This window comes from Felis catus, chromosome E3, assembly GCF_018350175.1.
Source record: "Felis catus isolate Fca126 chromosome E3, F.catus_Fca126_mat1.0, whole genome shotgun sequence".
NCBI lineage: Eukaryota > Metazoa > Chordata > Mammalia > Carnivora > Felidae > Felis > Felis catus.
In genome coordinates, this window is record NC_058383.1 from 37,711,092 (window position 1) to 37,729,505 (window position 18,414).

Below are 18,414 nucleotides of genomic sequence, written 5' to 3' on the forward strand. Positions count from 1 at the left end.
ATGAAGGTCAGGCACGGGCTGGTCCTGCTCACTCTCTCCCCATCCCCCTCCCTACCTAGAGAAACTGCAGTGCCTCCAGCTCTTGATGAGCCTCCGTTGGCTGTTACCTGAGCAGCAGTGGCCAGTGACCTCTGCAGGGTCCTGGCTAGGAGAGCTGTATCTTAGTGAACTGGGAACTTCGGCAGAATCAACCACATACTTGGAAGAGGAGAAGAGAAGAGATGGATGGGAAGAAGCAGAGTCTGAGAGGAGAACTCTGACTGATTCTGATGGCAGAGCGCTGGAGCAGGGTCTGTGAAGGCCTGCTGCTTGGGGGTCTACCAGATGGCCTGGTTTCCACAGCTGCCTTGGATTTCCAGTAGAAGCCTCACTTTCTTGGGATTCCTGATCTCATAAAATTCAGGTTTGATTTTTCCAAGCGGTCCTTGAGGGCTGGCCCTATGGCTAAGGCTCCTCTGTTCCATATTTCCACAAGTAGTCTAACATATTGCCCGCCCACTTGCATGAGCTGACTGGAGAGAACTGCTACTTCTTACATCCAGGAACACCCAGCTAACACATCTGAGTCTCCCTTTGGGTCTGTTGTGTTACCTCAGTTTGGAGCCTTTTGCTTTTCCCTCCCTTACTAGGGTGTGTGTGTGTGTGTGTGTGTGTGTACACAAATAGCATACACAGGCAGAAGTCTTACTGATAATTTGGAGTGGGCCCATCAGAGGCATCCTGGAAGTTGGGGTGGGGGGATGTGCATTGAACGTCCTGCCACAAGCATGACTGAGAGAATTGGAGTCCTCAGGAGATGCTCAAGGGCTTGCTAGACAGCCTTGAAGATGGACCTTTGTCCCCAGTGCCATATGGGGAGGGGGAAAAGCTATGGGAAAATATTTTGGCTTAATATAAAGAACTTTACAGGAGCTGTATATCCATGGAACAGCCTTCCTTCCCTGATTATGCTTTTCACATCCCTGGAATATACAAGCAGACACTCAGAGACTCCTGCACTGAGGAGGATAATGTGACCTTCAAGATCCATTTAATTCTGTGCCTGACACTTTACCAGGAGGTGATGAATGTTCTCCTCCCAAGAAGACTTCTCCTGGGGAAAGGAGCCCAAAGAAAGACTTTTTTATGTAATACCAACACTTTGAACAGTCGACACTTCTTCCAATATGTACAGCCACTTCTGATATTTATCAAGTTTCCATATTTGAATGGGTTTTAAGTTCTCTAGTCAGTTCATTGGTCCATTGTCAACCCCTGTGCTATTAGAACCACATTGTCCTTGGTAATGCAAGTTAGTGCAGTCACTTTGGAAAACTGTATGGAGGTTCCTCAAAAAACTAAAAATAGACTACCCTATGACCTAGCAATTGCACTACTAGGTATTTATCCACGGGATACAGGTGTGCTGTTTCAAAGGGACACATGTACCCCAATGTTTACAGCAGCACTATCAACAATAGCCAAAGTATGGAAAGAGCCCAAATGCTCATCGACGGATGAATGGATAAAGAAGATGAGGTATATATATATACGATGGAGTATTACTTGGCAATCAAAAAGAATGAAATCTTGCCATTTGCAACTATGTGGATGGAACTGGAGGGTATTATCTTAAGTGAAATTAGTCAGAGAAAGACAAAAATCATATGACTTCACTCATATGAGGACTTTAAGAGACAAACATGAACATAAGGGAAGGGAAACAAAAATAATATAAAAACAGGGAGGAGGACAAAACATGAGACTCATAAATGTGGAGAACAAATAGAGGGTTACTGGAAGGGGTGTAGGAGGGGGGATGGGCTAACTGGGTAAGGGGCATCAAGGAATCTTCTCCTGAAATAATTGTTGCACTATATGTTAACTAATTTGGAGATAAGTTAAAAAAAATAAATTTAATAAATTATATAAACATTAAAATTACACTGCATGAAAGAAACTTGTCATAAAAGACTAAATACTGTATAATCTTATTTAAATAAAATTCCCAAACATAAACTCACATACAGTCATGGGAGTGTGAGAGTAGTGGCTTTTAAGGTGAGGGAGATGAGAGAACAGAAAAAGAGACACAGAAGGACTTTCTAATATGATGAAATACTTGTATATGTTGTTTTCTGTGATCACAGCAGTGTAAACAATTGTCACAACTCTTTTATCACCTAAGATCTCTGCATTTTTTGTATAAAAAATATTATACTCGGATTTTTAAGTATCAATTAAAACATGTATTAGCAGAATACCATGTCTCAAAAGTTTTTAATGTTTTTGAAATTTTATGTAAATCAATATGCTTAGTAGCATAACAAAATTCTATATTCTTTGTCCTAAGAATTATTTGAAATAGGAATATTTTTGCAATTATATTTAGAATCCTATAACTTTCTTCAGGAGAGACAATTCTTGATATTTTCTTTTCAGGTACCCTAAAATATTCTTGTGATAGGGAATAACTGAATAAAGGATTCTCAATGCTAAAAGAAAAAAAAAGAAACACACTGCCTTAATCGTTATAGTGCTACAATAATTTCTGATACCAGGAATATAAAGTCTTCCCACTTGGTTCTTCTTCACATTTTCTTAGACATTCTTTAGTCAGTGATCTTCCGTATGAATCTAAGGTGAATTATGTCAAGTCCCATGGAAAAACAATGCTGGGATTTTGATTGGGATAACAGTGAATTTGTGATAGTTATAAGGCTGATAACTTTATGAGAAAGACTTTTTTTTTAATTTTTAAAAAATGTTTATTTATTTTTGAGCGAGAGAGAGAGAGAGAGCGAGCGAGCTGGGGAGGGGCAGAGAGGGAGACAGAATCTGAAGCAGACTCCAGGCTTTGAGCTGTCAGCCCAGAGCCCGATGTGGGGCTTGAACACATGAACCGTGAGATCATGACCTGAGCGGAAGTCGGATGCTTAACCGACTGAGCCACCCAGGTGCCCCAAGAAAGACATATTTAAAGGTGAAATCTCAGGAGTATTGACATCCATGGGGATAGGTTTTTCTGTCAGAGTTGCTGTTGCCCCTCACATTATACTGTGGCTTGTATCCAAGAGCAGCCACGCTCCATTTCGCCATGTGGAAATGCCTTTCCAGCCCAAACCCTCACCAATCATTTGGTTGGCCAAAGCGAGTTCTCCCAAGCCTGTTGGGATAGGCCGCCTGCTTTTTTGCAGCCTTTACCCACAAGAAAGTGCCAGAAGGTGTGGCATCAGGATTGGAGGAGAGAGTGGGGGATACGGCTGCAGGAGACGCCTACTCAGGCACTTCACAGAGGGCACCTTTCTCTGAGAATCAGCTTGGAGCCAACTTTTCTTTCTTTCTTCTTATGACTCAACCATCATTAATTAGGAAAGCTGCCTGAGCATTCTTCATTTGAGTCAGAAGCCCTGCCCGTGCTTATGCTGTCAATGCTGTAGGAATTTGCTCCTTTGTCATTTAAGGGCTCATAGAAGTCTTGTCCTTTCCAGATAGTCCTCTTTGGAGGGACTCCCCAGCCCCCTTTATGGTTCCTGTGGGGTGGAGGGTGACACATTTCCTTGTGCTTTTCGCTGGTCCTATCATTGGTGTCTTTCTCAAGATGTACCTCTGGGGTCTTCGGTGGGGGAGCAGGGGGCGGGGCTGGAGATGAGGAAGGCATCACTCCCCATCATGGAAGGAGAGGCATCATGGGTGAACGAAAACAGCTTTGAGGTTGACAAGCTCGAATTTGTTTGCTAATTCTGATACTAATTAGCTGTGTGTCCTTGGGTGGTCTGTCTAGTGGCTCATCTGAGCCTCAAGTTTCTGCATTTGTGAACATGAGGTGATGGCATCTCTTGTCCTTGATCGTTGAGATTATTATTCATTGAGATACTATGTGTGGAAGCACCTACCGTGGTACTTGGCTTCGAGTAGAAGTTCAATAATAAATGCCACCTCCCTGACTCTACTTCCCACCACTGTGGAGCTCAGACCCGCATCCCATCCAGGGTCTTCTAAGTGGCCACCCAGCAGGCACAGTAGTGGTGGTGGGTGGCGAAGGGGAAGTCTTACTGTATGGAGAGTCTTGGCACCTTTTAGAATTTCCTGGGAGAGCAGTAGACTAAGTGGCCACTTCATGCTGTTCCAGAGCGTGACCCAAGGAGTGGACAGAAGACTTGTATCTGTTGTTTAGTCATAGCCCCAGTGTGGCCTGAAACTTCTCCCATTAGCCAATTTCATTTGTAAACTTTATTCTAGAATTGCTAGATTCACCTGGAAAATAGTATGCAGTCTGCAGGCTGGAGTGTAGAAAGCCATCTTCAAGGGTGATGAGGAAGGCCAGCTGTGTTGGTGGTCTCTCATTTAGTAGCACATCGGACCCTTTCATATGGAGATTCGTAGATTCCGCGTTGGAGCAGCGACTGTCATTTACCTTTGTTCACTTTTAGCTGGAACCCTGCGCACAATAGGAGGTCATCAAAAAGTTGATGTCTTTAAAAATTGTGTGATTCTGGGGCTCCTGGGTGGCTCATTCAGTTAAACGACCGACTCTTGATTCCGACTCTTGATTTTGGCTCACGGTAATGATGTCACGGTTCGTGAGTTTGGGCTCCACACTGACTATGTGGAGCCTGCGTGGGATTCTCTCTCTCTCTTTCTCTCTGTCTCTGCCCTTCCCCCGGGAAATTTTGCTCTCTCTCTCAAAACAGATAAGTGAACAAACAAAAAAAAATGTGATTCTGACACGTGCTACAACATGAATGAACCTTGAAGACGTGCTAAGTGAGGTAAGTCAGACATGGAAAGACAAATACTGAATGATTTCCCTAGAGCAGTCAAGTTCATGGACACGATGTAGGAAGGTGGCTGCCAGGGACTGGGGGAGGGGAAACGAGGAGTTTGTGTTTAATGGAGGTGGAGTTATGCTTTGGAAGGTGAAAAAGTTCTGCAGGTGGATGGTGGTGAGAGTTGTATGACATTGTGAATGTGCTTCATGCCATAGAACTGGTACTCAAAAATGGTTAAAATGGTAAATTTTACCTGTATTTTACTACAGTAAAAAATAGGTGCCTGTCATACAGTCAGTGTCCTGATTTTTTTAAGTTTATTTATTTAGGGAGAGAGAGAGTGAGAGCGAGAAAGCAAGCATAAGCAGGAGAGGGGCATGGGAGGGCTAGAGAGAGAATCCCAAGCAGGCTCCGTGCTGTCAGCGTGGAGCCTGATGTGGGGCTCAAACTCACAAACCATGAGATCATGACCTGAGCCGAAAACCAAGTTGGCCACTTAACTGACTGAGCCCCCCCTCCAGGTGTCCCCCAGTGTCCTAATTTTCAAACTTAGAGCATAATCAGTGAGTACCCAAAGGCAATTAGCATTTGTGAGATGTAAAAATGTCACTGGATTTGCTCGTTTATTCAGCCAACACTTCTCGGCTGCTGGCTGCATCCAAACTTCCGAGCCAGGCCGGAGGAGTCAGATTCAATCCCGTGCATGCGCGTGTGCTTCCAGGGCTGGACGCTGAGGGTGAGGACGCAGAGGCCCCTGGCTCAATGAGCGCGGCCTACACATGGGAAGGGAAGACAGGGAGAGCTGCTTAGTTCCCTGGTGTTGAAGGGCAGGATCCTTGGGGGGAGCTGGAGCCTGTGGGGGGAGGAGGGTCTCAGATGGAGGGGGTGCTGGGTGCTGTGCTGGTGGGGGATGTGGCACCAGCCTCACCTTAGTCCCCTGGCAGCTGGCCACCTTAGCTAAGTTTTAAAAAGTCTCTGTAGGGGCACCCGGATGGCTCAGTCATTTGAACGTCTGACTCTTGGTTTTGGCTCAGTTCATTATCCCAGTGTTGTGGGATCAAGTTCCATGTTGGGCTGAGCGCAGAACCTGCTTGCTTAAGATTCTCTCTCTCCTTCCCTCTGCCCCTCTTCCCTGCTCTCTCTTGCTCTCTCTCAAATAAAAAAAATACAAATCAGAAAACATGTGCAATGTGTTACACTGAGATCGTGTCTGTATATCTATTATCCATATATCTATAGCTGTCTTTACAGATCATCTGTCTCTTTGGTGTCTGTACACACACACACACACACACACACACACACACACACTCACGCAATGGATGGGTCAGGGCGGGAGAACTCTGAAGTTCTGGAAACAAGTTTTGATTATTTGCAGGTTTCACTTCTCTGTTTTGGAGCAGGGTGTTTTGGCTCTGGGGAGTGGTGAGAACATCCTGGGTGTGTCCAGCACCCTAGGTCCCCCCAGCCCAGCCTTTAGGTCAGAGGGAGCAAGGGGTCCGGGGTGGAGGATGTGGGTGGAGCCTGAGGGTGCCTCCGGGGTGGGTGTTGATGCTGGGAGAGCCCGAGGGCTCTGTCCTTAGTTACTGTGTTGGGGTCCAAGCCAGAAGTCCAGTCCCTCAGGTGGGCTGGTTTGCTTTGCTGCCGTGCAGACCACACTGTCTCCCCAGGGACCCATCCTCCTCCTTCCTGGAGAAACAGTTTGGGAGGCAGCAAGGTCATTTTCCTTGATGAAAGTTGATGCGTTCACATACCCACGTAGCGGTGAGTTCAGATGACTTCGATGTGATAGAGCCTGAAGCAATGATTCGTCCAAGAACAGGCAGCAGAGGGAAGGGGAAGGAGGGGACATGCTGAGGCTCCATTAGCCACTGATCACTCAGTTTGAGTCAGTTTACAGGACCTTAGCTTGTCATCTGTGAGGACAGCAGAAGGCTGCATGGGGCTTAGCCAAGTATTGGGGCCTTGGAGAGGAGGGAAGGAAGTCAACAGGGAAACCACAACGGATGGCTTTTGAATTTTCTAACACGTCTACTGGCATTTGCAAATAACTGTAGTCGCCAACATTTATTGAGCACTTACTGTATGCCAGGAACTGCACAAAGTGTCTTATATCTTTATGAGGTTATTTTGGATGGGAAAAATTACATCTTTGTTTTTATTAGCTCCTAATGGATATTTCATACTTCCTTCAATTGTGAATACAGGCATCAGACCACAATCTTCTTATCAGACCACAACATTAGTATTTGCCACCTTGGACATCACAGGTACAGAGTCAAAGAGGACCAGCACCGCAAATCCGTTGAAAAGGCCTGGACTGTTGTTACTGAGTTGGTATTGCAAACTTGGTGGGTGCAAACGGTGAGGTGTATTTTTTCTTTTTCTTTTTTTCATTGCTTTATGAGCCAGGTCAACATAAGCACCGAGGAGAGATGCCTGGATTGCTCCCAAAGAGGAGGCGATATGGGCATAATTTTCAAGTTATCCCTGATGGAAATTTCCATGAATGTGTCTTTGGATTGAGGGGTCAGTTGATTGGATTCATATGGAAGTCTGCAAAGGGCTCTGAGTAACCAGTCTCCTTCACTTTTTTGTTTATGTTTTTCCTCTTCATTCACTCTTTCTTACTGAGATACAATTCACATTCCATGAAACCCTTTTAAAGTGTGCGATTTGGTGGCAGTTATCATATTCACAAACTTGTACAGCCCTCATCACCATCTTTCCAGAACATTTTCATCACCTCTGAAAGAGGTGATGAAACTCCCCACCCACTTCAAGCCCCCACCCTGGGAACCACTAATCTACTCTCTGGTTTACAATGTTTTGTAATTTTCGTGGTACGAGTCTTGCACTGCTTTTGTTGTATTCATTTACTTTTTTTTTTAATGATTATTTATTTTAGAGAGAGAGAGAGCATGAGTGAGGGAGGGGCAGAGAGAGGGACAGAGGATCCAAGCAGACTCCATGCTGACAGCAGACAGCCTGATGTGGGGCTCGATCCCACGAACCATGAGATCATAACCTGAGCTGAAGTCGGATGCTTAACCAACTGAGCCACCCAGGCACCTGTCAGGTTTTTTCTACTTCTCTGTTCCTCTGTCCTTTGCGGAGACCTTCATTCTCAAGCCTCTTGTCTCATGATTGCAAAGTGGCTGCTGCACTGCCAGGCCTCACACTTCCATTCCAGGCAGGAAGGAAGGAGGAAGGGTGAGAGGATGCAGAGCTTTCATTTAGCAAGTCCTTATCTTCTTATTTAGGAGGCGACACCCTCCCTCAAGCTTGGGAAAGCCAAGTGTCTTCTTTTATTAACTGTCTTATTTAATCCCTATTTTAATAGTCTCAAGTAGGTAATATTTTCCCTGCTTTACAGATGTGGAAGCATAGAGAACTTAGTAACTTTCCCAAGGTCACACTGTCCGGGGCCGAGCTAAGACTAACAGTAATAACACACTACATCTTTCCAGCCTGTGTTCTGCTATTGCATACAAAGCACTTCCCCATTTGTTTCTCCATTTGGGTCTCGCAAAACTCTGAGATGGGCAAGGAAGGTATTGGAATAGCCTCATTTCACAGGAGAGGAATTTGAGTCGCAGAGAACTAAACAGTGACTTACCCAAGGCACCCAGCCAGCAACTTTCATTCAACTGGGTTAATCTCAGGTCTAGTGTCCTGTCTTCTGGACCCCCTTGAGAGGTCAAGGAGCACTTTCAATGAGGGAGACAGACACACAGAAAAGGTGCAAATGGATTTCATGTGCTTCAGGTTTGCATAGGCTCAGCTTTTGGGGGGCTTTTCTGCTGATTCTCTGCTTCCTTTTTTCCTGTAGTTTCCATCCCTGTCATATATTTATTTTCCAACAGGAAATTTGTATCTCTTCATCCCCTTTGCCATTTCACCCATCCCCACCCCCACCCCAGGCCCCTCTGGCAGTCACTAGTTTGTTCTCTGTATGAGTCCACTCATGTTTTGTTTTGCTTCTTTTTGGATTCCATATGTAAGCAAAATCGTATAGTATTTGTCGTTTTCTGACTTATTTTACATAGCAGAATGCTCTCTAGGTCTATCCATATTGTTGGGAATCACAAGATCACATTCTTTTTTATGGCAGAGTAATATTGCATTGTGTGTGTATGTGTGTGTGTGTGTGTGTGTGTGTGTGTGTGCGCACGCACGCGCGCGTGCATACACACATATCTTCTTAACTGTTCATCTATCCATGGACACTTAGGTTGCTTCCATATCTGGGCTATTGTAAATAATGCTGTAATAAACATAGAGGTGCATATATCTTTTTGAATTAGTGCTTCATTTTCTTTGGGGAAATACTCAGAAGGGAATTACTGGTTTATATGGTACTTCTATTTTTAATTCTTTGAGAAACCTCCTTACTGTTTTCCGTGGCAGCTGTGCCAATTTACAATCCCACCAACAACGCATGAGGGTTCTCTTTTCCCCACATCCTCACCAACACTTGTTATTTCTTTTGTTCGTTTGTTTTTCATGTTTATTTATTTTAAGAGAGAAAGAGAGGGAGAGAGAGAATCCCAAGCAGGCTCTGCGCTGACAGCCCCAACGTGGGGCTGGATCCCACGAACTGTGAGGTGATGACCTGAGCCTCGATGATGACCGAGGCTTCATGGACCGAGCCACCCAGGCGCCCCTCAACACTTGTTATTTCTTATGTTTTTGATTTTAGCCATCCTGACTTGCGTGAAGTGACGTCTCACTGTGGTTTTGATTTGTGTTTCCCTGATGATGAGTGATGATGAGCATCTCTTCGTGTGGACCCTGGCTCTGCCGTTCCCGCAGGGATGGCGGTGGGGGTGGGGGTGGTGTGTGTGTCTGGGACCAGCAGGAGAGGCACCAAGACTTTGTCTTAGAATAGACTTGGCATGCAGAGGGGGTCTGCATCACCTTTCTCAACCAGTGGGTTTCACTCTTTGCGTATGTGTTTTCCAGCTTCACTTCCTGAGGCATCTGCTGCTGGAAGGGGGGTTTCCTAGACTGAAAAGGCAGACTCCATCTTAAATACTACCTTCCTCTTCTTGAACACAGGTAACACAGAGGAGTGGATGTTTCCTGACAACCTAGTTTGATTACATGGTGAAAGGACAGAAGAGAAGACCAAGTCCAGGTGAGTTTTCTGCTGGCCTTGATAGAATTAAATGTGGTTGAAAAACAAAACAAAATAACACTCCCAGCTCATCCACTTTTTTCGAGCCTGTGTGTATCATGACAAATGTGACACCTAGCTCTGACCTAGGTGCCTGGGTCATGGGTCTTTGAGAAAAACCTGTTAGTGGTTTATAGAAGAGCAGACATGAAAGCTCCCAACTACAGAGAATAGATGAATTCAATGGATTGCTGTGTTTGGATATAAATATGCCCATTTTAAAATACAAGTATGATATTTTGATAGTGTTAAGTAAGAAAATGATGGTAATCACACAGTGAACAGACTGGTATTATTATGGCCTTACCATGGTTCTCAGTATGGAGGCACATAGTAGGTACTCAATAAAATATTCATTGACTAACTTTTGGAGCTAAGCCAACTTAATGACTTGATCACTGGAATTTGGACACCACAAAGAGTTAATAATTGTAAAGTATCCTGTGTATTCTGTGGTTATTCCATGACCTCAAATCATCTCTCAGATAAGCTATTGTCAAATCATTGTTGCAAATTACAGGACAAAAGTCTGAACTTAACTCCACTTTCACGGAGGGAACCTCACGTGCTAATCATTTCTTTCCCACCTTTGCTAGTGGTCTGAAATGCGTGCCGCACTGGCTGCTGACATAAGCAAGCACACTGCCTGCTGGTTCAAGGGGCTGCCCCGGGAGCTAATTACAGACACGAGGCCGTGTGGCCGACAGACCGCGGCTGGATGTGATTAGAGGGTTTTGGAGTGTTGCCATCTGCTCACTTTCATGGACACAGGGGAAGCAGCCAGGGTAATGTCCCCCTTTAGGCCTGTCTGCCCCATCCTCCAACCTTCCAGCTGCTCCGGCTGATGGCCTTGGAGGCGTCTTGACTCTTGTTTCACATTCTTCATCAGATCCACGAGCAGACCGGCTGGCCCTGCTTTGAGCATGTATGTGTCATCTCACCAATGTTACTTGCCTCTGCTGGAGCTGTGCTGGACCAGGCTCCCATCATTTCACAACTGGGGCTACAGAAGCAGCCTCCTGGCTGGTTTTCTTGCTTCTGCTCTAAGTTTTTTGTTTTTCAAATTTTTAAATATTTATTTATTTTTGAGAGAGAAAGAGAGAGAGAGCACAAGCGGAAGAGGGGCAGAGAGAGAGGGAGACACAGCATCTGAAGCAGGCTCCAGGCTCAGAGCTGTCAGCACAGAGCCCGACGTGGGGCTTGAGCCCACGAACCATGAGATCATGACCTGAGCTGAAGTTGGACCTTCAGCTGACTGAGCTACCCAGGCGCCCCTGCTCTGTCTTCTTATGCTTGGCATTCAACACAGTGGGTAGGGAGATCCTTTTTACAGATTTAAGACATCATGGAACCGCCCTCAATTCTTCTCTGAATTCTCCAGATCCTCATCCTGCTCAGAGGAAAACCTCAAGTCTGTCCAGGGGCTTGTCACCCCCATGGTTCTTTGAATTGATCTGCCACTCTCCCTGGATTTCTGGACTTAGGCCACACTGGCCTCCTTCCTGTTGCTGGAGCACGTCAGGCAGGCTTCGGTCTCCACACCATTCCTGCTGCCCTGATGGCTCCCTCTGCCTATGACGTGGTTCCCCAGATAACCACATGGTCCCCTCTCTCACCTCCTTCAAATCTCTGTGCAAATGTTTCCTTCTCAGTGAGACCTGATCACCCTATTTAAAACTGCAGCTAGGCCTGAAGCCAAGACTACATTGTGTATTAACTGACTTGAATATAAATAAAAAGAAAAAAAAAACAACAGAGAAGGCGGCAAATCATAAGAAACTCTTAAATAGAGACAACAAGCTGAGGGTTGATGGAGGGGAGGTGGGTGGGGGGAATGGGCTACATGGGTGATGGGCATTAAGGAGGACACTTGTTGGGATGAGCGCTGGGTGTTATATGGAAGTGATGAATCACTAAATTCTACTCCTAAAACCAACACTACACTATATGCTAACTATCTTGAATTTAAATAATAAAAAAAGATTGGAAAAAAATAAATAAAAGATAAAATGCATGGAAAAGAAATAAAGCTACAGCTATGTATTTAGAACTATGTGTTAGTTTTGCTATAGGTTTTTGTTTTTTTTGTAGATTTAATAAAACCTTGGTTTGTGAGCATAATTCGTTCCAGAAACAAGCTTGTAATCCAAAGCACTCACATATCAAAGTGAATTTCAAGAACCATCGGCTCAATTGTGATCATGTGACATTCGGTGTCACACATTACTCATATTGCAAGACATCACTCATTTATTAAGTTAAAATTTATTAGAAATGTAGGAAATAATAAACTAAAAGGCAACCGACAGAATGGGAGAAGATATTTGCAAATGACATATCAGATAAAGGGTTAGTATCCAAAATCTATAAAGAACTTATCAAACTCAACACCCAAAAAACAAATAATCCAGTGAAGAAATGGGCAAAAGACATGAATAGACAATTCTCCAAAGAAGACATCCAGATGGCCAACTGACACATGAAAAAATGCTCAATATCACTAATCAGGGAAATACAAATCAAAACCATAATGAAATACCACCTCACACCCGTCAGAATGGCTCACATTAACAACTCAGGCAACAACAGATGTTGGCGAGGATGCAGGGACAGAGGACGTCTTTTGCACTGCTGGTGAGAATGCAAACTGATGAAGCCACCCTGGAAAACAGTATGGAAGTAACTAAAAAAATTAAAAATAAAACAACCCTATGACCCAGCAATTGCACTACTAGGTATTTATCCAAGGGATACAGGTGTGCTGTTTTGAAGGGACACACACATCCCAATGTTTACAGCAGCACTATCAACAATAGCCAAAGTATGGAAAGAGTCCAAATGTCCATTGATGGATGAATGGGTAAAGATGTGGTATATATATATTCAATGGAGTATTACTCAGCAATCAAAAATAATGAAATCTTGCCATTTGCAGCTACGTGGATGGAACTAGAGGGTATTGTGCTAAGTGAAATTAGTCAGAGAAAGACAAATATAGTATGACTTCACTTGTATGAGGACTTTAAGACACAGAACAGATGAACACAAGGGAAGGGAAGCAAAAATAATATAAAAACAGGGAGGGTGACAAAACATAAGAGACTCTTAAATATGGAGAACAAACAGAGGTTCCTGGAGGGGTTGTAGTAGGGGGGATGGGCTCAATGGGTAAGGGTCATTAAGGAATTGACTCCTGAAATCATTGTTGCACTATATGCTAACTAACTTGGATGTAAATTAAAAAAAAATAAAATTAATAAAAAAAATTTATTAGAAATGTTTGCTCGTCTTGAGGAACACTCACACAACAAGTTACAAGCAATCCAAGGTTTTACTGTATTTTCTTTTTAAAATATTTATTTATTTATTTATTTATTTATTTATTTATGAGAGAGAGAGGGCATGAGCACGATTGGGGGAGGGGCAGAGAGAGAGAGAGAGGGAGAGAGAATCTAAGCAGGATCCATGCTGTCAACACAGAGCCTGATGCGGGGCTTGAACTCATGAACTGTGAGATCATGACCTGAGCCGAAGTCAAATGCTTAACTGACTGAGCCACCCGGGCACCCATGTAGGTACTTTTTTGTTAGGTTAAGGAAGTTTCTGTTCCTAGTTTGCTGAAGCTTAAAAATTATTGAGTTATTGAATTTCATTGATGTTACTGATTTTTCTTCTTCTGTACTGAGGTTGTCATGTCCTCGTTTACTAGGTTACTGTGGTTAACTGTATTAGTTTATTTCCTGATATTAAGCCAGCCTGCATTTCTGGAATACCCGAGGGGCCCATTAGGGAGACCACAAGCAGAGCATGGCAATCTTGCCAAGTTGAGGAAACAGACATAGGCATGTGGAGAGTCTGAAGCAGCTGGAATTTGCAGAACAGAGTCCCAGAGAAGAGAATCCTATGCAGAGAAAGAGTTCTAAAAATCTGGAGACTATTCCCGAATACTAATGCTACACATGCACAGAGTGAAACTCCACAAAGCAGGTCAAGGGACGACTGCAGAGCTGTAAACTGAACCACGCCTGGGAAATACTCCAGGTCCGACCAGACGAAGTGGAGAGTCCTCACTGAATACATGGGCATTTACAGAGACCCCAGAAGGGTCAGCCTCACTAGTTGAACTGAATTGTTTCTACAGTAAAGACTATTCAAGACATGTCCAAACAAAGCCTAAAAATACTCTGTGAGAGAACTAACCTCATCTGTAAATAACATAGCTTCCTATCAGAATAAAGCCTGATACTCTCGAAAATATGGCAACAAATCCCATGACTCAACAATGTACAATTGATAATGTCCATCATCCAATAAAAAGTTATTTGACATGAGAACAGGCAATCAAATGTGATCCATAATCTGGAACAAAAACAGTGAATGGAAATAGACTCAGAAATTGTAGAGGTGATACAATTAATAGACAAGGACTTTAAAACACTTATTGTAGGGGTGCCTGGGTGGCTCAGTCAGTTAAGTGTCCAAATTCGGCTCAGGTCATGATCTCGCAGTCCGTGAGTTCAAGACCCGCGTCGGGCTCTGTGCTGACAGCTCAGAGCCTGGAGCGTGTTTCAGATCCTGTGTCTCCCTCTCTGTCTGACCCTTCCCCGTTCATGCTCTGTCTCTCTCTGTCTCAAAAGTAAATAAACGTTAAAAAAAAATTTAAAACACCTATTGTAAATATGCTCAAAGACTTCAAGGAAATTATGTAGTGTGGAGAAGAGTATAAGATATAAAAAAAAAAAATCCTAAGTGGTCCTTGTGGCACTGAAAATGTTATCAGATGGGATTAACAACAGATTAGACTCTGCAGAAGAGTAGATCAGTGAACTTGTAAACACAGTAATGGATTGTATGCACACTAAAGCATAGGGGAAAAAAAAAAAAAAAAGAAGCAAACCCCACCAGATCCTCTCGGACCTGTGGGATATTGTTGAGCAGGATGTATATGTGTGATCGTGTGTAACAGAAGTCCCAGAAAGAGGAAGGTCAGGAAAGAAATAGATTTGAAGAGATAATGGCCAAAGTGTCTTCTTCATTTGATGAAAACTATAAAGAGAGTTATAGACAGATCTAAGACACTTAAAGAATCCCATGTGGAATAAACATAAAACCAAAGCAAGACACATCATAACCAAATTGCTGAAAACCAGTGATAATAAAAAAAATTTTAATTTTTGAGATAAAAAGATATAAAATACAGAACAAAGGTTAGAATTACTCCAGATTTCTTGTCATATACGACGGAAGCCAGAAGACATCAGAACAACACCTTTAAAGCACCAAAAGAAACAATGATCCATCTAGAATTCTATATCCAGTGTGGTAAAATTATTTTTCAAAAAACATTTTCAAATACACAAAAGCTGAGAGTTTTTTCTTGTAGATAATGTACTATCAAATATTAGAGAATGTTCTTCGGGCAGAAGAAAGTGATACCAGACAGAAAATTAGATGTATATATAGAAACGAAGACCACTGGAGCAGGGGAAATAGAAACGTTTCTCATTTAAAAATTTTCTTTAAAAGATAATTGACTATGGCAGGGGTGCCTGAGTGATTCATTCAGTTGAGCGTCTGACTTTGGTTCAGGTCATGATCTCAGTTTGTGAGTTCAAGCACCACGTTGGGCTCTGTGCTGACAGCGTGGAGCTTAGAGCCCGCTTCCAGTTCTGTGTCTCCGTCTCTCTCTGCCCCTCCTCTCCTCATGCTCCATCTCTCTCTCAAAAACAAATAAACATTAAAAAAAAAAAAAGATAATTGACTATGGCAAAGAAATCTTGTGGTGTGGAGTTTATAACATATGTAGACGTAAAGCGAGTGGCAGCAATAGCATGCAGATTTGGAGAGGACAAACAACAAAACATTCCCTCAACCCTTCTGTAATTTGGCCATACGACTGTTCTGATCAGTGTGATATGAGCATAAGTGCTGTGTGCCTGCCTTTCTTCTCTCCTTCCTCCTTCTTCCTGTCTAGAGTTCCAGAAACTGTCTTAGACAAAAGGGTGACCTTCAGATATTGGACATTGACTTTTCTTTCGTTGGACAATGAAAGAGCGACAGGATCTAGGGAGCCTGGCTCCCCGTCTGGATTGCCAGGCCAGTCCCTGAATGAGCCTTCTGCTCATATCACATTGAGAAATGTGGGAAGCTGCTGTAATTTGGAGGTTTTCTCTAACCTGGAGCTGAACCCAATTCTAGCTAATATGATTAGATATTTGAAAGAGTAGCAGTTGGTAAATCTCTGACGAGACAATCTAGAAAAAAAGATGACACACATAAATTATATGAAGATTTCATTTCTTTTTCTTTTTTTAATGTTTATTTATTTTTGAGGGGAGAGAGAGAGGGAGAGAGTAGGAGGGGTAGCGAGAGAGGGAGACACAGAATCCGAAGCAGGCTCCAGGTTCTGAGCTGTCAGCAAAGATCCCAATGAGGGGCTAGAACTCATTATGTGAGATAATGACCTGAGCCGAAGTTGGACACTTCACCAACTGAGCCACCCAGGCACCCCAATAATATGAAACATTTAAAGAAGGATATAACCATAAATGCAGCAGAGGTCACAGGGATAATAGACTATGAAAAAGCCTATTGATAATTTTCACATGCAAAAAAAAAAATTCTAGAAGAAAATCACTAAAATGAAGTCAAGAAAAAGCAGAAACTCTGATGTTCGTAGCAGCATTATTCACAAAAGTAAAAGGGTGGAAACAATCCAAATGTCCATTGATGAGTGATTGTGGGACATACGTACAGTGGAGTACCTTCAACCTTGAAAAGCGATGAAATTGTAACACATTCTACAATATAGATGTACCTTGAGAACATTATGCTAAGTGAAATAAGCCAGACCCATAAGGATAAATAGTGCATGATTCCTCTTATATGAGGCACTAGAATGGTCAGATTCGTAGAGACAGAGAGTAGGACAGATGTTACCAGGGACTGGGGGCAGACAGAAACTAGAAATGAGTGCTTCATGGGGACAGAGATTCAGTGTGGGAAGATGTAAAGTTCTGGAGTTGGTGGTGGTGATGGTTGCACAACAATATGAATATACCTAAAAAAAAAAAAAAAACCAAACAACCTTTATTTGTTTTGAGGGAGAGCGTGGGGGAAGGGCAGAGAGAAGAGAGAGAGAGAAACCCATGCAGGCTCTGTGCTGTCAGTACAGAGCCCAATATGGGGCTCAATCTCACAAACCATGAGATCATGACCTGAGCAGAGATCAAGAGTCAGAAGCTTAACCAACTGACCCACCCAGGTGCCCCACAATTTTTTTTTTTCTTTTTAGGTATTGTGGAACAGGAGGATTTTTCAGTGTATCCAGGCCTCCATGCTGTTACAAAGGGAACAGGGGCCGTGACATTTCTCAAGCTTCTAGCCTAATGACCTCTGCTCTGTGCATATCCTTTCTTGGCATTTACATAACTGGAAGAATGGGTGCATATATATAACATTATAGTCACAGTTATTAGAGATCTTTTATTATTTTTTAAGTAATCTCTACACCCAACATGGGGCTTGAACTCACAGCCCCAAGATGAAGAGTTGCATGTCCTACCGACTGAGCCAGCCAGGGGCCCAGGTAACCGGCCATTAGAAAGAACAGACCTCGCTTCGTGACCAGCGGGAAGCCCTCTTCTGAATGACAGCCCCTTGTCCCCAGGCCTTTTCGTCATGGGGATTGGCAAGCGAAGTCTGCTTGGCCTCCCTGTGTGATCCAGGCTTACGAGCCAGGGGCCACTTTTAGAGCCGCCGGTGGGGATGACATCCGTTTGTCACCCGGCTGTGAGCTGTTGGGTGAAACCAGCTCCCGCTGCCCGCCTGTCAGAGCCTGCGTGAGAAGGATGCCGTTCTTTCCTGACAGCGTCTACCTTCACAATCACCTTAGCCTCAAAAATGCACCAGGAATTCACGCGGCAGCGGCACATTCCAAATCCCTGCGTAGGGTGGCCGCGCCCAGATTCCACAAGAGAGCCTCGGCAGACCTGGCTTCCCCCGCCTGCCTTCCCCACCTCCTCAAGTGTCTCTGCCTCGTGACTTTGAGCCGTGGTGCCATCAGGCAGGGACGTGTCTGCGTTTTTGAATGACATCATTGGTCCCAGATGAGAGGTAGGTTTCTTCTTCACCCCAAGCACATTTCTGCAGCCCTCCTGGTTCCACCTTCGTAGGCAGATACAGCTGGATGGGGAGAGGTCTGCTGAGCTGCTTTGTGCCGAGCCTTCTCTGCAGGGGCACCCCAGGTACCCGCGCTCTGCCTCACGAATCCTCCAAAGGCTTCTGAGACTCTTGTCCACATGGTCCCACCCTGCCCATGCTGCTTGCTTGGCTCATGTCCCCTCTGCGCTGCAGTCCAGCTGGCCTGCCCGACCTTCCCAGCACAGCCCGCACCTTCAGAGTCCCCCGGAGGCTCCTTCCCTCCCAGGGCCCTCCCGGGACTTGCAGGGCTTCGAGGCATTTTCTCTCCCCACCCGTGTCTTA

The 18,414-nt window shown here is 44.1% G+C and overlaps 1 protein-coding gene across 9 annotated transcripts in view; it reads left to right on the forward strand.

Annotated features, from left to right (window-relative positions):
- Positions 1-18,414, forward strand: part of ADCY9 (adenylate cyclase 9) — a 171,042-nt gene that overhangs the window by 19,067 nt on the left and 133,561 nt on the right. For 7 of the 9 annotated variants that reach the window (XM_045047974.1, XM_045047976.1, XM_045047980.1 and 4 more), the window contains exons 5-7: positions 6,959-7,102; positions 9,813-9,891; positions 17,225-18,045. The gene's annotated coding sequence lies outside the window, so the exon portion shown is untranslated. Of the gene's footprint in view, positions 1-4,673; positions 4,752-6,958; positions 7,103-9,812; positions 9,892-17,224; positions 18,046-18,414 lie in introns of all 9 variants that reach the window. The other 2 variants (XM_045047979.1, XM_045047982.1) reach the window with 2 other exon arrangements.